This window comes from Coturnix japonica, unplaced genomic scaffold, assembly GCF_054131305.1.
Source record: "Coturnix japonica strain WE unplaced genomic scaffold, WE-NBRP24 Scf039, whole genome shotgun sequence".
Taxonomy (NCBI): Eukaryota; Metazoa; Chordata; class Aves; order Galliformes; family Phasianidae; genus Coturnix; species Coturnix japonica.
Genome location: NW_028188942.1, coordinates 2,496,789 through 2,511,816, shown reverse-complemented (window position 1 = coordinate 2,511,816; position 15,028 = coordinate 2,496,789). Strand labels below are relative to the sequence as shown.

At 47.4% G+C, this 15,028-nt stretch overlaps 1 long non-coding RNA gene across 1 annotated transcript; it reads left to right on the top strand.

The window, feature by feature from the left end:
- The first annotated feature begins 304 nt into the window (after nt 1-304).
- Nucleotides 305-4,737, top strand: LOC146753218 (uncharacterized). Its single transcript, XR_014940190.1, has 5 exons — nt 305-374; nt 1,073-1,293; nt 1,815-3,060; nt 4,206-4,364; nt 4,630-4,737. It is a non-coding gene; the product is annotated as an uncharacterized LOC146753218 (long non-coding RNA).
- The last annotated feature ends 10,291 nt before the right edge of the window (nt 4,738-15,028 follow it).

Here is a 15,028-nt window from a genome sequence, read left to right as displayed (position 1 = left end):
GAAGCTCTAAGAGTAATTTCCCTTCTGCTCTTGATATGAATGTCAAACCCACAATTACAGTATTAAGAACATAATATAAAAGTTTTTGCTGCTGGCTTGTGGACCTGCATTAGCTGTTAGCCATAGTTTGGAACTTGCAAAGCAATCTTATTTAGATTTTAGTGATGAAATCTTTTGATGAAATCTTCCTTTTAATTCTGCATAAGAATCTCAATGGAACATTTCAGTCTGAAAAGGCTCTGACATATGAAGATGTCATATGGCTGCCAGACTGCAGCCATGTGCCAGATGTGTTTGGATCCATGGAATTTTCTGATGTAGCTTCAGTGCTTGAAGAATCTCCACTCGATCTAAATACTCAGAGAACAAAGCAGGTGTGTGAAGATGTAGTGCTAGTTTCTTACAGAAAAAATACAGCACTTAATCCAGAAATCTGCTTCTCATTGTATCTAGTGCTTACTCCATATTTAAGTATCTAGTGGACCTTGACCAAAGGGAGATACAGATTGAGCAAAGAAGTATGTTAAGCATAAATTTTGGTGCCTTCTACCTGTAGGCCATGGTTGGTTTAATGAGAACCCTAACTCCAGTGTTTGGTTTGCACAGAAACAGCAAGCAAGGGAACAAGTAAAGGAGTCAGTGAGGATTTTAAAACACAATGGGAAGCGATGAGGCACAGTTCATAAGATTCTGGAGTTAGGCTAAAGGTACACAGACCTTTAAAGGTACCGAAAGAAGTTCAGTCTTACTGTGTTGGACAACAAAATCCACAGTGAAGTGATTGAAATTTTGCAGCCAAACCAAGTGATAATTCATAGTTATGTTTAGATAAGCTGGTGAGGGTTAATCGTAAATGGGGAATTGACATGAACAAATAAAAAATGGCATTTGAGAGTCTATAAGAAACGCACTTATTCTAGGAAAGAATCAGAGGTTTTAACTCTTTTGTTCAATAGACAAGTAGTGTATGATGTTTTTATAAGCATTGTGTCTGACCTTCTCAGCTGTTAGAATTTCTTTGACAGTAACTTCTCCGGCTGTGATCAGAAAACTTTTGTTCCATCTCTGGCAGCATTCGAGGCATGATACTCAACTGGGTGATATGGAATTCACACTGTCAACTCCAGTGACAAGAAAAGTGGCATCTAAGAAGCGTGCAAACACAGAGAATGTTGATGCAGAGTCAGCGTTAAGAAATGAGCTGCCCTTTGCATTTCCTGCTCCTGCTCTTTTCAAAGAGTCAGACAGAGAAGCAAGTAGAAGGCATACCCTTTCAGGCGCCTACTTCCAAAGGTATGTTGTATCTAACAAATGGAAACCTAGAACATGTGTAGCTTAGGAATTTTTTACTTTAAATATGAATGCAATCCTTGTAGGTCCTGATATTCTGAAAGATTTCTGTGTGGGGTTTATTTGGTCACAGCACATACAGCCACCAGCCTGTACATCTAACAGTGCACTGCAAGCAGTTTAACCATCTATCAGGGCACGGTACTCGTCTATTAATGATAGAAGTTCTCACAGTTTCACAAGGATCATGCCTTGAGATGCATTCAGATAATGAGACAAGTGCTGTGCTCCTAAATCTAGCATGTGCTTCTACTTCCCATCGAGATCTAGTAGATAATTTCTTTAACATTCATGATGAGGGTTTTGTTTTTATTTTTTTCTGGGCTATTATTTTGAGTGAAAGAAAAGGGTATGCTTTTATTTAAGCGTGCTTTTGATTGCAACATGCTTCTATATTAAATGTAACCTACTGAATTCCTCATGATAGCATACCAGTACTTGTGTGTATCTGTTCTCCCTAACAGAGTAAGAAGAGACTCAGTGAACCTGGACAGTGTTACCCAGGGTTGTGAGAACAGCTGAATGATTGTTGAGAACTGGTCAACTCGTGAGCCTGAGACCTGGCATCCTCCATCCTAGGGTGGAACTTTACTGGAGCATGTGGATGCCACCAAAACAAAAGGACTGTGTACAATAGACTGAGAGTTTGCTGAGTTTCTTGGTTGACAGAAAGCACAACTAACTCAGCAGCAAGTGACATATTTGGGATAGGAGATGACAGCTGGACTTTGAACCTTAAGGACTGCCAAGAAAGAAGCCATCTGCTCAACCCCTGAGCTGCAAACTGCCAAGGAACTGCATACGTTGCCAGGAATGACAGGAGGGTGCCGACCATGGATACACAGCTACGGACTGATGGTAAACTTCAAACAGCTTGAAGTGAGTAAGGGATAGCCAGGGTGCACTGGTGCTCAATATTCAGGAAGCCTATAAATCTACAGTGGGCCAAAGAATACCAGTTTTAATATCTCATGCAGTGTTTACTGTATTGGAGGCAAAAGGTGGACATTGGCTCTCACCCCAAAGATTCCCGAAATACCAGGCCATCCTGGTGGAGCAGGGTGATATAGAAATAATTGTAACTACTATTGCCAGCCCATTATCTTTCCTTAGCGGAACTCCCCTGGTGGAGAACCAGGATGACATGACTGCTTTGAAACAACTGAAGCTGCACATTGCAGCCGGTCGGTCGGAGCTGAAGGACGAACCCTTAGAAGATGCAGAAGACGCCTGGTTTACCAGCAGCTGCAGTTTTGTGAGACAAGGAGGCTGTAAGGCAGGACATGCAGTAACTGCTACTGAGCAGGGAATGGAAGCACAACCATCAGCCGTGGGGACTTCACCTCAGAAGGCTGAAATAACTGCCTTGACGAGAGCCTTAATGATATGGACAGATGCTAAATATGTGTTTGGGGTGTCACACACTCATAGTACCATCTGAAAAGAGCAAGGATTGCTCACACACAAGGAAAAGAGCGTGATGTAAATCTACCAAGGGTAGAGTTTGATTTTGAGTTGGATTTTCTGGGCTTTGAGACACGTCTTCCAGATGCACACTGTGTTATTTCTGATGTGTTGACCTGTTGAGGTCCAGCCTTAAATGAGGATTCAAGTAATACCATAGCAGGAATGGTTTAGATTGGAATTGGAATGCAGAAGGTTGGAGCCCGCAGGAGCAGGGAATCAATCATCTCCCTATGCTTGGCACTGGTGAGTCCTCACCTTGAGTTTTGTGTTCAGTTCTTGGCCCCTCACTGCAAGAAGGACACTGAAATCCTGAGATGTGTCCAAAGAAGAACACTGAAGGTATGAGGTATCTAGAGCACAAGTCTCTTTGCAAGCACTATCTTAGAGGCAGCCTTGATTTCTCCTGCCCCAAGCTTTGTGCCACAAGAGCTCTCCTGCTTCTCGCTGTGATGTGAGACCATATGGAAGGCTCTGCAGAGGTCCTTCCTTTTCTTGACTGTATTTTGTGTGGCTTTGGACTTGTTTTCGTCTTTCCCAAAGCCCTCTGCCCAATTCTGTGTCCTTCTCTGCAGCCTTGAATTCGATTCAGAGCAGGTTCCCGAGCTCAGTGTCTGAGACATTCACAGCGTGAGCTCCCTGTGCAAGATGTATTTCAGGGAGCTCCCGAGCCCTCTGATGACTAAGCATCTCTATGCCAAATTCTCGGTAAGCTCAGGGCAGTGTCTTGGAAATGACACGTACCTGTTCCCTGGGCGTCCTGGCTAGTGGTTGCAGCAGTGCCCCAGCTCTGAGGTCTTCTTTCTGTTAGCCCCATGAGGCATGTCTTTGCCACATCCTGCCTCTCACTTGATGGCACTTGTGGTGGTGCCAGGAGGTGCTTATTTAAGCTATTCACAATGGTTGTGAGAATTCCCTTTCCTTTGCTGTTCCCCTGCTATTGATAGTATGGGGTTAATAGCAAAGGGGACTTGGAGTCAAATGCCTGCTGCGAGGAGCTGCACTGCGCAATCAGGCTGTAAAGCCCCCCAGAGCTTGCACTGCTTGGCCTTGATGGCACAGGCTGTGTGTATAATCAGGAGGGGTGTTAACTCTTTGAAAGGGCTGATAATAGCAAGACAAGGGGAAATGGTTTTAATTTGAAAGACGGAAGATTTACGTTGGGTGGTAGGGGGAGATTCTTTACTAGGAGAGTGCTGAGGTCCTGGAACAGGCTGCCCAGGTACGTTGTGGATCCCCCATCTGTAGAGGTGTTCAAGGCCAGGTTAGATGTGGCCCTGGGCAGCCTAGTAAATGTGGAAGATAGGTGGCCCTGCCAGGCAGGGAGTGGAGCTTCATGATCCTTGAGGTCCCTTCCAACCCGGGTCATTCTGTGATTCTGTGTTCCCCAGATGCCTCTTGGAAGTCATCAAGTCTGCCTCAGTGCTGACCACCAGTGCACTGTCCCCATGGGACTTAATGAGACACTTGGTGTCTCTGGCTGGGATCTGCTCGGTGATAAACATGCACGTGAAGAACTTAGCGATAGAGTGGGCTCCAAACCTCTTAAGGTAAACTTCTTTTTCCATTTCAACACGATGCTTAGTTCTGCTCTCCTCCAACCCCAGGGGAACAATTTCTAGATGACAGTTTCTACTCACTTGTTTAGCTGGGACAGCTGTGTCCCTGATGATCCAGGATAATTTCGTCAGTGGCATCGCTGTTTACCCACTGCGGAAGTCTCCAGAGCCCAACCTGACAGTTTTTGGCTACAGAAATTCAGACTTGGGGAAATGACCTCGGGGAAATGACTTGTAAGATCTGCCTTTTCTTCAGATCCCAGCAGAGCCAATCTTCCTGCGCCATTGAAGCTGCCTGCATGGAGCTGCAGACTCAGTCAGCTGTGGTGGAATTCCTCATCAGCCACACGGATGTCATCTTCTGCTCCGAATCCACACCAGTCGTGGGAGAGTGAGCAGGTGAGTGTCCTCCTCCATTAGCTTGATCTTGATCTGGCACCTTGATCCAATCCAGGTCTTCTCCAAGACCTTTGAAAATTCTATTACTGTCGAGGAGACAGCAGGCTTCTGGGCTTAGGTTAGAATATGGTGCCCCATTCCTGGATCCTTAGTGTGTCCAAACACAAGCCTTACTTGGAGAAAACCATCACTGCTGTTAAGATTTTTTGCCAGCAGGTGAAGCTTGATTGAAATGTGGCAGCAAAGCTTTCTGGAATCCCAGCCCCCTAGTTTTTCTAGGATTTTTGTTTGCCTGTTTTTGATACAGTGAGCTGCTCTTAATTGTGGCTGTGTCCTTTGCCACGAGCATACCACTGAGCACACGGTTATTTTGAGCTCCTCTACTTCCTGTGGCTCGGATGAGCAATTCTGAGAGATATGCAGAACTGGGATGGCTGTGCTGCTGCTTCCTTTTCTGTCTTAGCTGTGTTTTTCCCTTGCAGGGCACAGTTCTCTGCCTGGGCCCAAGTCTGTGTGGGTGTCTCCATCCACAAAGCTGCTCACCGTGCAGGAGGCACAGGCTGAGAGGAGAGGTCAGAGCAGCTCTCCTGTTGCAACACAGAGCAGCAAGATACAAGCGGAGGAAGGCCCCGCAGCTGTACTAAGGAACTTGGATGCAATCATTGATTTTCCATCTGAAAGATAAAGAAAGAGGAATTCCCTTTCCAGCCCCCATCATCATTATTTGGGTGATTTTTATTGGTTTACTTTTTGTCCGTTACATCTCCAAGGACTCAACTTACACACAGTTGCCCTACGGGCTCAGTGGAGCCACACAAGGGTGCATTTCCTTCCTGGTTGGGCAGGCAGTCACGAGATGCAGAAAGCCACACTGACGTCTATCCTGGTCTGTGTTGGCTGTACCTGGAAACACTGGGGTTTTCCAGATTTCAGGGCCACACACCTGAAACCAATTGTGCTTCTCCTGTAAGCAGAGCTGTTGGTCAGACTTGCAGGCACTACAAATTAAAGATGGCAGTGAGCTGAGGCCGAGGAGGTGTTAACGTAAGAGTCAGAGATGCTTTTGAGCTTCCCTTATGGCTGCACCATTCCTCAGAAAGCAGTTACGCCTGCCAGCTCCTGTCCTGTTCTGCTGTGGAGACTTTACTCACATGGTCTGCATCTTGATTGACATGGTTGAGAGGAATGTAGCCAGCAGGACTTGAGGGCTGAGCTGTAGGAATGGAAGCGTCCTCTGCTGTTTGAAACAGAGCGCGTTTCTAAGCTGTGTTTCAGCAGAAAGCAGGCAGTGCCAGGAATGGGCAACTGTCATCAAGGGCTCGGTGCAGCTCATCACTCACCCTGCACCACGACTGACAGCATGCTCTGTTTTCTCTCTCCAGACTGAGTTCTCCCAGTAAGAGGGCAGAGTCAGCAGCTGGCAGTTGGCGTTCCTGCTTCTGCCTGGGCAAACCATCCCCTGTGGCCAAATGCCAACTGCAGAGCAGTGCCAGGGAGCCTTCCGAAGCAGAAGTCGTGGTCCTGGCAGGTAAGGGTGCAAATCCAGCTTTCAAAGCAGTGCTTGTCAGCAACACAGGTAGAATTCATGCTTTCAGTGGGCTTGTGCCTCCTTCTGTATTCCTGCGTTCGAGCCCGTGCCTGACATCGTTGGTTGACTCCTGTCTTTCCCAAATGAGTCTCGCAAGCTGCTTGAAACCTGCTTGACAGGCAGCACCAAGCCTTTGCCTCCTTGGATAGTGAAAGTTTGACGCTAAATGCTGTGTATCTACTCTTTCCAGGTGAATCCATCCCTCGCCAACACAGGAACCCACCAGCAATTTGCAATGATGCACGTTGTGCTTCCATCAATGGAGTGCAGTTAGGATGCATGAGTCACTGCAGTTCCAAGGACAGCCTTCCAGGTGACAGCAATGATGGAAAGAAGGAGCTCTGACCTATTCAGTTTTGGGCCCTTCCATGCAAGAAAACCTTACGTTTCTGGAACGTCTTCAGCTAAGAAGGTAGTGAGGGGTCTGGAGCAAAACCTTACGAGGAGAAGCTGAGGGAACTAGGATTGTTCAGCTTGGAGAAGAGGAGGCTCAGGAGAGACCTTATAACTCTCTATAACTTCCTGAAGGGAGGTGAGCTGGGGTTTGGCCTCTTCTCTTGTGTAATCACTGATAGAACTAGAGGGAAAGGTTTTATGCTGCGCCAGGGAAAATTCAGGCTGGACATTGCGAAACATTACTTGTCGGAAAGGGTATTCAGGCATTGGAATGCACTGCCCAGGGAGGTGGTGGAGTCACCGATCATGGCAGTGTTCAAGAAACGTTTGGATGTGGTGCTGAGGAATATGATTAAGCCGGGAAGTATTGGTAATGGTTGGACCAGATGATCTTCTAGGTCTTTTCCAACCTTGATAATTCTGTGATTCTGAGCTGAGAAGCTTGTCTTGCTCAAGTCCTGCTTCCAAGCTTAACCACCTACAATGAAGTAGATGTCAATTTTCTGGTGTCCTTCAATTCCATGTCCGCATTTTCCAAAAGAAGGAGGTAACCAGCTGCAGTGAAGTGAGCAATTTCAGTGCCTATTTCTGATGGTGGCAATGAGTTCAGAGGTCACACTTAACTGATAGTGCCTGTTTCCATTCTGACAAAGGCTGTAGTTGCAGCTGACTTCCCGAGGCTGCCATACGTAGTGGTGATGCAGCCTTGGGCTTGTGCGTTTGCATGACTCCCACCTTTCCTTTCTGTGTCTTGCAGGTCAGCTGGTGCTGGAAGCGGCCGGTATCTGAGTAGGAATGAAGGTGAGTGCAGGAGCAGCTGCTGAGGGGAGGAAGGAAGTCCATGCTAATGAGCTCTGAAGCATCTGCGGGTTCGGTATCAGAAGAAGCAGAAGTGATGCAGGGGGCTCCCCAGCAGGAAGCTGTCTGATCCAAATGCTTGCTGAGAGTTTGGAAGCCCAAACCCTTATGGTCTCTGTAAGGGTGGCTAATATAAAGATGTTAACCAAGATGGTGGTAAATAGTCAAAGGTTGTTAGCAAAGGAAAACTCACCAATGTCAATGTTTTGACCAGAAAGCTGAGGCAGTCTCAACTGGGGAGCAATCTCCAAGAGATGCTGCCTCAGTGGTGGTCAGCCCTTAAATGAGGTCTCAGAGGAAGTGGAGTTGAGGTCCACCCCTTCTGGGAGCACAGCTAGATTACTCTCATCTGTGCTCCCGCTGACCCAACACTTGCCTCAGCTGATTAATCAGAGGTTCAAGCTGTGATTTCCCATACAGTCTCTAAGCTGAAGGCAGCATCTCCTTGATCTGATGGTGGTGTGCCTGAGTGAGGGAGTGATCCAAGCTGGATGCAGAAGAGTCATCTTAATTTCTCTGCTATTTTACTTCAGATGACACCTATTGGGTGTTGGTTTCTTAAAATTTGGATCTAGGAGGTGGCCTCTCCCTTTGCTTCTGGTGAAAGCACAGATGTGCAGCAGGAGTAGAAGACAAAGAGGTTTTCTTCGTGACAGCAACACCGATTATTTGATTCAAATGTGGAACAGTGATGAAGATGGTGAAGAACAGATACACCTCAAAGACATGCTTGATCACATAAGGAATGAGCATGTGATCCAAGACAGTCAGTGTGGCTTTAGCAGGGGAAGGCCATGCCTAACTAATCAGGTGGTCTTCTATGATGGAGTGACTGCATTTGTGGACAAAAGGAAGGAAACTGATGTCATTGACCTGGACTTGAGCAAGATCTTTGACATGGCCCTCCACCACATCCTTATCTCTAAACTGGAGGGATGTGGATTTGACAGGTGGACCACCTGGTGGATAAGGGATTGGTTGAAAGGCCACAGACAGAGGGTGGTGATTCATGGTTCGATGTCCAGGTGAAGGCTGATAACAAGTGGTGTCATCCAGGAGTCTGTCTTGGGACCAGTGCTTTTTAACATGGTTATCAGTGACACCAATGATGCAATGGAGTGCACCCTCTGCTGTTTGCTGAGTGGTGCGGCTGATGCAGTGGAAGGAAGGGATGCCATTCAGAGGGAGCTCAACCGAGAGGTTGGCCTAGGTGAATCTAATGAGGTTCAAGACAGCAAAGTGCAAGGTTTTGCACTTGGGCTGAAAGAATCCCAGGCATTTCTACAGCCTGGGAGGAGCAGTCCTTAAGAGAAGCCCCGCAGAGAAGGACCTGGGGGTCCTGGTGGATGAAAAACAGAACGTGAGCCATCAGCGTGCTCTTGCAGCTCAGAGAGCAAATGGTCCCCTGGGCTCCATCAGAAGAGGGGATGGCCAGCAGGGACAGGGAGGTGATTGATCTTCATGATCCTTGAGGTCCCTTCCAGCCCGGGCCATTCTATGATTCTGTGATTACACTCACTGACAGAAATAACGGCAGCTGTACAGAAGCTGGATATATTTTGGGACAGTTCTTGTAACCAGCTGATTTTAAGACCTTGCCCAAGTCGTGAGTCTTAATTGCATGTCAGAAGAAAGCTGGGAAAGTGGTTATTGCTCATTCTTTCTCATTTGCTGATTCTTTCTTTAGTGTTCCTTTTCCAAAGGAGATTCTGGTGATGGAAGCAATTGAAGAAAGAACCAAAGCAGCTCTTGCCAAGAGTGCTTGAAGTCCCTGTGGAGAGAAGCAAAGAACTTGGGCTTCCTCTGGGATGCTCCCCACCATGTCTCAGGAAGGAGACCAACTGCTGTTCCACTTTCTGCTCTGTGTGTGGAAAGGTACGTCTGGGTTTCTTCTGCTTGTTTTTTCTTTCTTTTTCTGGCTTTGAAGGAGAAGGGGTGGAGCAAGGGGAGACCCACTGGTCATTTGTTACCTCAAGAGCAGGATGGATTTTACATTCACTGTGAAAAACCTGGGCTAGTAGCATGGGCATGTTTCAGGCTGGACTCTTCTTTTGCTGCTTGGTTTCCTTTTGGCTACAGGGAGACAGCTGTCTAAAGGTGTGTTTTCAAACCCACTCTCCAAAACCATGTTTCATTGTTGCAGGTGGTTCAGTGTGCTCTTGCAGTGCAGATGCTGTAGTTTGCTGTAGAATCTGAATGGTTTCTGTTCCTAGGAGAGGACTGGGAGGAGGTAGTGAGAAGAGAATTCAATGCCTGAGGTGTATCTTAGTGAGAAATGTTGGCATGAGGTGCTGAAAGTCTTGAGCTGTCAAAGGCCAGTGAGGCTCAGACTCCTTAACCTGCTGGAGCAGGGTGGAAGCAAGGAGTGGGCACTGCCGTCCCACAAGCGGCACTTGGTTCTGGTCTGCCAGGTCTGTGCTGGCCTGGATTTCTTCTGAGAAGTTTGTTGGAGCTGCTTGGAGTAGTGAAGGGTGGGGAAGAAGTGCTGCTCAAGAGCTAAAGCTCTGCTTGATCATTTTGGATGGATTTAACCATGGTATCTGAAGACATAGTTTCCATCAGAATGATCCCAGCATTGTGCAAGTGTCTCAGCTGAAGCCCCTGAGCAGATGTGTGAGAGCACCCTCCTACTCCAGCTGAGCCATAGGAAAGCTGACTGTGCCCAGTAATTACAGCTTCTGCAGATTGAATGTGCTTCCAAGTGTTTTCCTTAGTGATCAATCATGTCCCAGCACTCTGAGATTCCATCTCTGGCACAATCTGGAGCATCTCTGCAATCCTTGGGTGCCCATTCCCACCAGCATTTCTTCCTTTCTCTCTTTAGAATCAGTATGGTGCAGTTCCCTGTGTTTGTGAGCAGCAGCCAGCAGGCTGCAAGAGATCCAATGGCAGCTTTCAGCACACAGAGGGATGTGATGGGGACAGACTGTCCTTAGTGCCATGCAGAAGGGAGTTTTTACTGTCCTCTCTCAAGAAGTATGAAAGAATAGAGTTTGAATGATACTTGTGAGCAGGTGCTGTGCTGTAGGGGATGTCAGGTAACCATTAATTTGGGGGTGCAGGAAGGAGCAGTGAAAGTGATGTATTAGTTTGTGTTTTGACTGTTGGAGTGCAGTTCCATTTTTGGGAGCAAAACTATGGGCTAAGATGGAAAACAGAAGGGAGAAGGCTGATACCTGGATAGTGGGCTGAGCTTTGGTGACTGCAGCCATCTGCCGTAGAAGTTAGAAGTTTTGCACAGCGGGGTTCAGAATGGGAGCTGATGATGAATGGGAGCTGCTCAAGGGACAGACTTCCACATACAAGTTCCAGTGCCTCAATGACTTTCTTGTAGCGAGGAGCCCAAAACTGAACATAAGACTTGAGGCACAGCCTCTCCAGTGTTGAGTCCAAGGGGATGATTACCTCTCTGCTCCTGCTGGCCACACTATTTCTTATACAGGCCAGGATGCCGTTGGCCTTCTTGGCCACCTGGGCACACTGTTGGCTCATGTTCGGCTGAGCATCGACCAACAGCCCCAGGTCCATTTCCTCTGCACAGTCCTGCAGCCACTCAGCCCCAAGCCTATAGCGCTGCATGGGGTTATTGTGGCCAAAGTGCAGGACCTGGCATTTGGCCTCACTGAACCTCATCCCATTCACCTCAGCCCAGTGAGGTTGATCCAGCTTATCTAGATCCCTCTGAAGGGGCCTCCCTTCCCTCAGGCAGATTGACACCAGCTCCCAGACAAAAGACAAAAAGAGAAGAAAGCAGAAATGAAGAAGGCTTCTCTGAGAGCTGCCCCTGCACCTGCAGAGGTGAGTCCTTGTTATGGACAGACACAGCTCTTGTTGTCAGGGCCTCCATCTGTCAGACATGAATGAGACTGTAAAATCCTGAGGGAAGTGGCGTCCTGTTTCTGCACTTGCTTTGTTTCTTTGCAGTGTTTGAAGTGTTACACAAAATGAAGGATAAATCTCTAAAGCAGGTGGTCGGGATGCTGGCATGATGATGTTACTTATGTAATTAGTGCTATTATTTTGTAGTATGTTAGCAGTTTGCTAATAAACAAAAAACAAGGGGGGGTTGGAGGGGTCGGTAACAGAGGAAGGGGTCCTGGTAACAGAGGATGCTGAGAAGGCGGAAATACTGTATGCTTTCTTTGCTTCTGTCTTTAGTGAAAAGGCATTCCCTGAGGAATCCCAGAACCTGGAGGTTAATGAGAGAGTCTGGGGAATGGGAGATTTCCCTTTAGTCAGGGAAGAGGTGGTCCGTGAGTGCCTAGGAAACATTAAGGTCCATAAATCCATGGGACCTGATGGGGTGCATCCACGGGTGCTGAGAGAGCTGGTGGAGGTCATTGCTGAGCCGCTCTCTGTAGTCATTCAGAGGCCTTGGAAACTGGGGAGGTGTCTGAAGACTGGAGGATGACCAGTGTCACTCCGGTCTTTAAAAAATGGCAAGAAGGAGGACCCAGGTAACTATAGGCCAGTCAGCCTCACCTCTGTCCCAGGGAATGTGATGGAACAGCTTGTGCTGGATGCCATCTCCAGAGAACTGGGAGTAAAGCAGGTTATCAGGAGTACTCAGCATGGGTTCACCAAGGGGAGGTCGTGCTTGACCAACCTGGTGGCCTTTTATGAAGATGTCACTGGCTGGGTGGATAGGGGGAGAGTGGCAGATGTAGTCTACCTTGATTTCAGAAAGGCTTTTGATATTGTCCCCCATGACATCCTTATAACAAAGCTGAGGAAGCATGGAATAGATGAGTGTACAGTGAATTGGGTCAAGAACTGTCTGACTGGCAGAGTGCAGAGGGTTGTCGTTGGCGGTGCTGAGAGGGGATTTGATCCAGGTTTATAAATACCTGAGGTGTGGGGGCCGTAGTGGCACGGCTGGTCTCTTTTCAGTAGTGCGTGGGGACAGGACTAGGGGTAATGGGGTGAAACTTCTGCATAGGAAGTTCCGCACGAATGTGTGCAAGAACCTCTTTACAGTGAGGGTGACGGAGCACTGGAACAGGCTTCCCAGGGAGGTGGTGGAGTCTCCTTCTCTGGAGATATTCAAGACACGCCTGGACACCTACCTGTGCAACGTGGTGTAGGGAACCTGCTTTGGCAGGGGGGTTGGACTCAGTGATCTCTAGAGGTCCCTTCCAACCCCTACAGTTCTGTGATTCTGTTGGAATGTGGGAATGCAAGAAAGAATATTCTGAGCAGTAGCTGTGGAGCGAGATAAATGGCATGAGAAAGCAAAGCTGAGAAGTAAGGAAGGCTCCAGAAGAGAAAACAAAGTCCAATAGGGCATATTTAGAGACAGGTGAAGAACCCTGGAGCGCACTGAGGAGTACTAGGGTGCCCTGGAATGTCTCTTGGGCTCCCTACAGCACACATACTTGCTCTGGGGCATGTCTGGATGTCTGTAGAGCTAATTGCGGGGCCCTGAGAAACCTCTGGGGCACATTAGGGGGCACTGACTTCCATGTGAGTGTTTCCAGGTTCCCAGAAGTCAACAGGGAAGCCTTTGGAGACCCCTTGGGAAGACTCAGTGGGGCCCTAGAGTGATGTAGCAGCTTGTGTTGGTTGCATCTGCTTGGCAGGGAAGCGATTTCCGTGCTGGGAGCTGATTGACTGGGAGGTGATTCCCTTGGTTTAATTAATTTAATTACCTGGATTATAATTAAATAACACTGTTCAGCGTTCAATCAAGATTATATTTTTCCAAAGTACTGCAGTCGTGCATCTGTAGCAGCTTTCCTAAAATATATCGAGTTTATTCAAAATTCCAGTGATGCTCCTAAAGCACTTGAAGTGCATTTGAGGTGGGGAGTGACAAAACAGCTCTGAGAGAATCATCATCAAATCAGAACATGGGAACGGTAACTAATAGCAGAGATTCTGATAAGAATATTTAAATTTTCAAATTACCTTTTTCTAAAGTTGTATTTCACCAAGTTTCATCAATATGCACACTGAAGAGCTGACTTGCTATGTTTCTTTTTATAAAAAATCATGTGTTACAATTGAGAAAAGAAGGTATAGCATGTAACATCCTCCAAGTAAAGTGCAAAAAACATTTCTTCACAGTTCCAATTAATGTCTTAGGTTTTGTTCAGACTCACTAAATGATGTATTTCAGGGTACATCACATGGGAATATAAGAAGACTATTCAGAACAGGAGCTGCAGAGCAAGATGAACAGCATGTGAAGGTAAGGCCGGGAACCAAGGACACAGCTTTTGTGTCACTCAGCCACCTGTGGCAGAGGTCAGGATTTCAGCAGGGATTTCTGCAGACATTCCTTGAACACCCCCAGGGTGGGTGACTCCACCACCTCCCTGGGCAGTCCATTCCAGTGCCTGGCCACCCTTTCTGAGAAGTAATATTTCCTAATGTCCAGCCTGAACCTCTCCTGCCGCAGCTTGGAACCATTCCCTCTAGTTCTATCAGTAATGACACGAGAGAAGAGGCCAAGCACCAGCTCACTGCAACCTCCCTTCAGGAAGTTATAGAGAGCAATGAGGTTTCCCCTGAGCCACCTCTTCTCCAGGCTGGACATTCCCATCTCCTGCAGCCTCTCCTCATATGGCCCCATTGTGCTCCAGACCCCTCACCAGCTTTGTTGCCCTTCTTTGAACACGTTCCAATGCCTCAGTGTCTTTTTTGCAGTGAGGGGCACAAACTGGACACAGAATTAGAGTTGTGGCCTCACCAGTGCTGAGTACAGAGGGACAGTCACCTCTCTGCTCCTGCTGGCATCACTGTTTCTGATGCAAAATGTATGTAAGTGTCACATGTGTGACATCCTTCTTGATGGAGTTCTGTGACTGGAGTTCAATGGATTTGAGAGCTGACTTGAAGCCTGTGGGCATCACCCAGGAGTTGGGGTGAGAGGATGAGGCGTAGGAACAGGAACCTCTTTGGTCGTTATTAACTCCCAACTTTTTGGTCAGGAATCTCTGTGTGTTTCTTTATCACGTAAAGAACAGAGTCATTGGGCAGCTTGTGAATGAATTGATTCACGCCTGCTGATTGGTGCTGTTCTCTACAGGGAGCTGCAATGGAAATGGACACTTGTGGTCCACTGTCCAGCCCCCTCCCGTGTTGGATTTTCTGGGCTTTGAGACACGTCTTCCAGATGCACTTTGTGTTATTTCTGATGTGTGACCTGTTGAGCTCCAGCCCCAAAGGAGGATTCAAATACTACCACAGCAGTCCATTGGGACTGTAGTATTTCTTGCTAAACAGAATTCGTGTGCACCCTTGTCTTTCGTCTGCACAAAGGATCTTGTAATCATCTCTGTCTGTGTTTCTTTTAGACCCAGAGATGGAGCAGAGAGGAACACAGACTTGGGTGAATCTTCATTCAGGAGCAGGGACACGTCATGCTCATCTGAGGTGTCTGGCTGACAGCAAGAGCAGAGAGGTAAGTTTC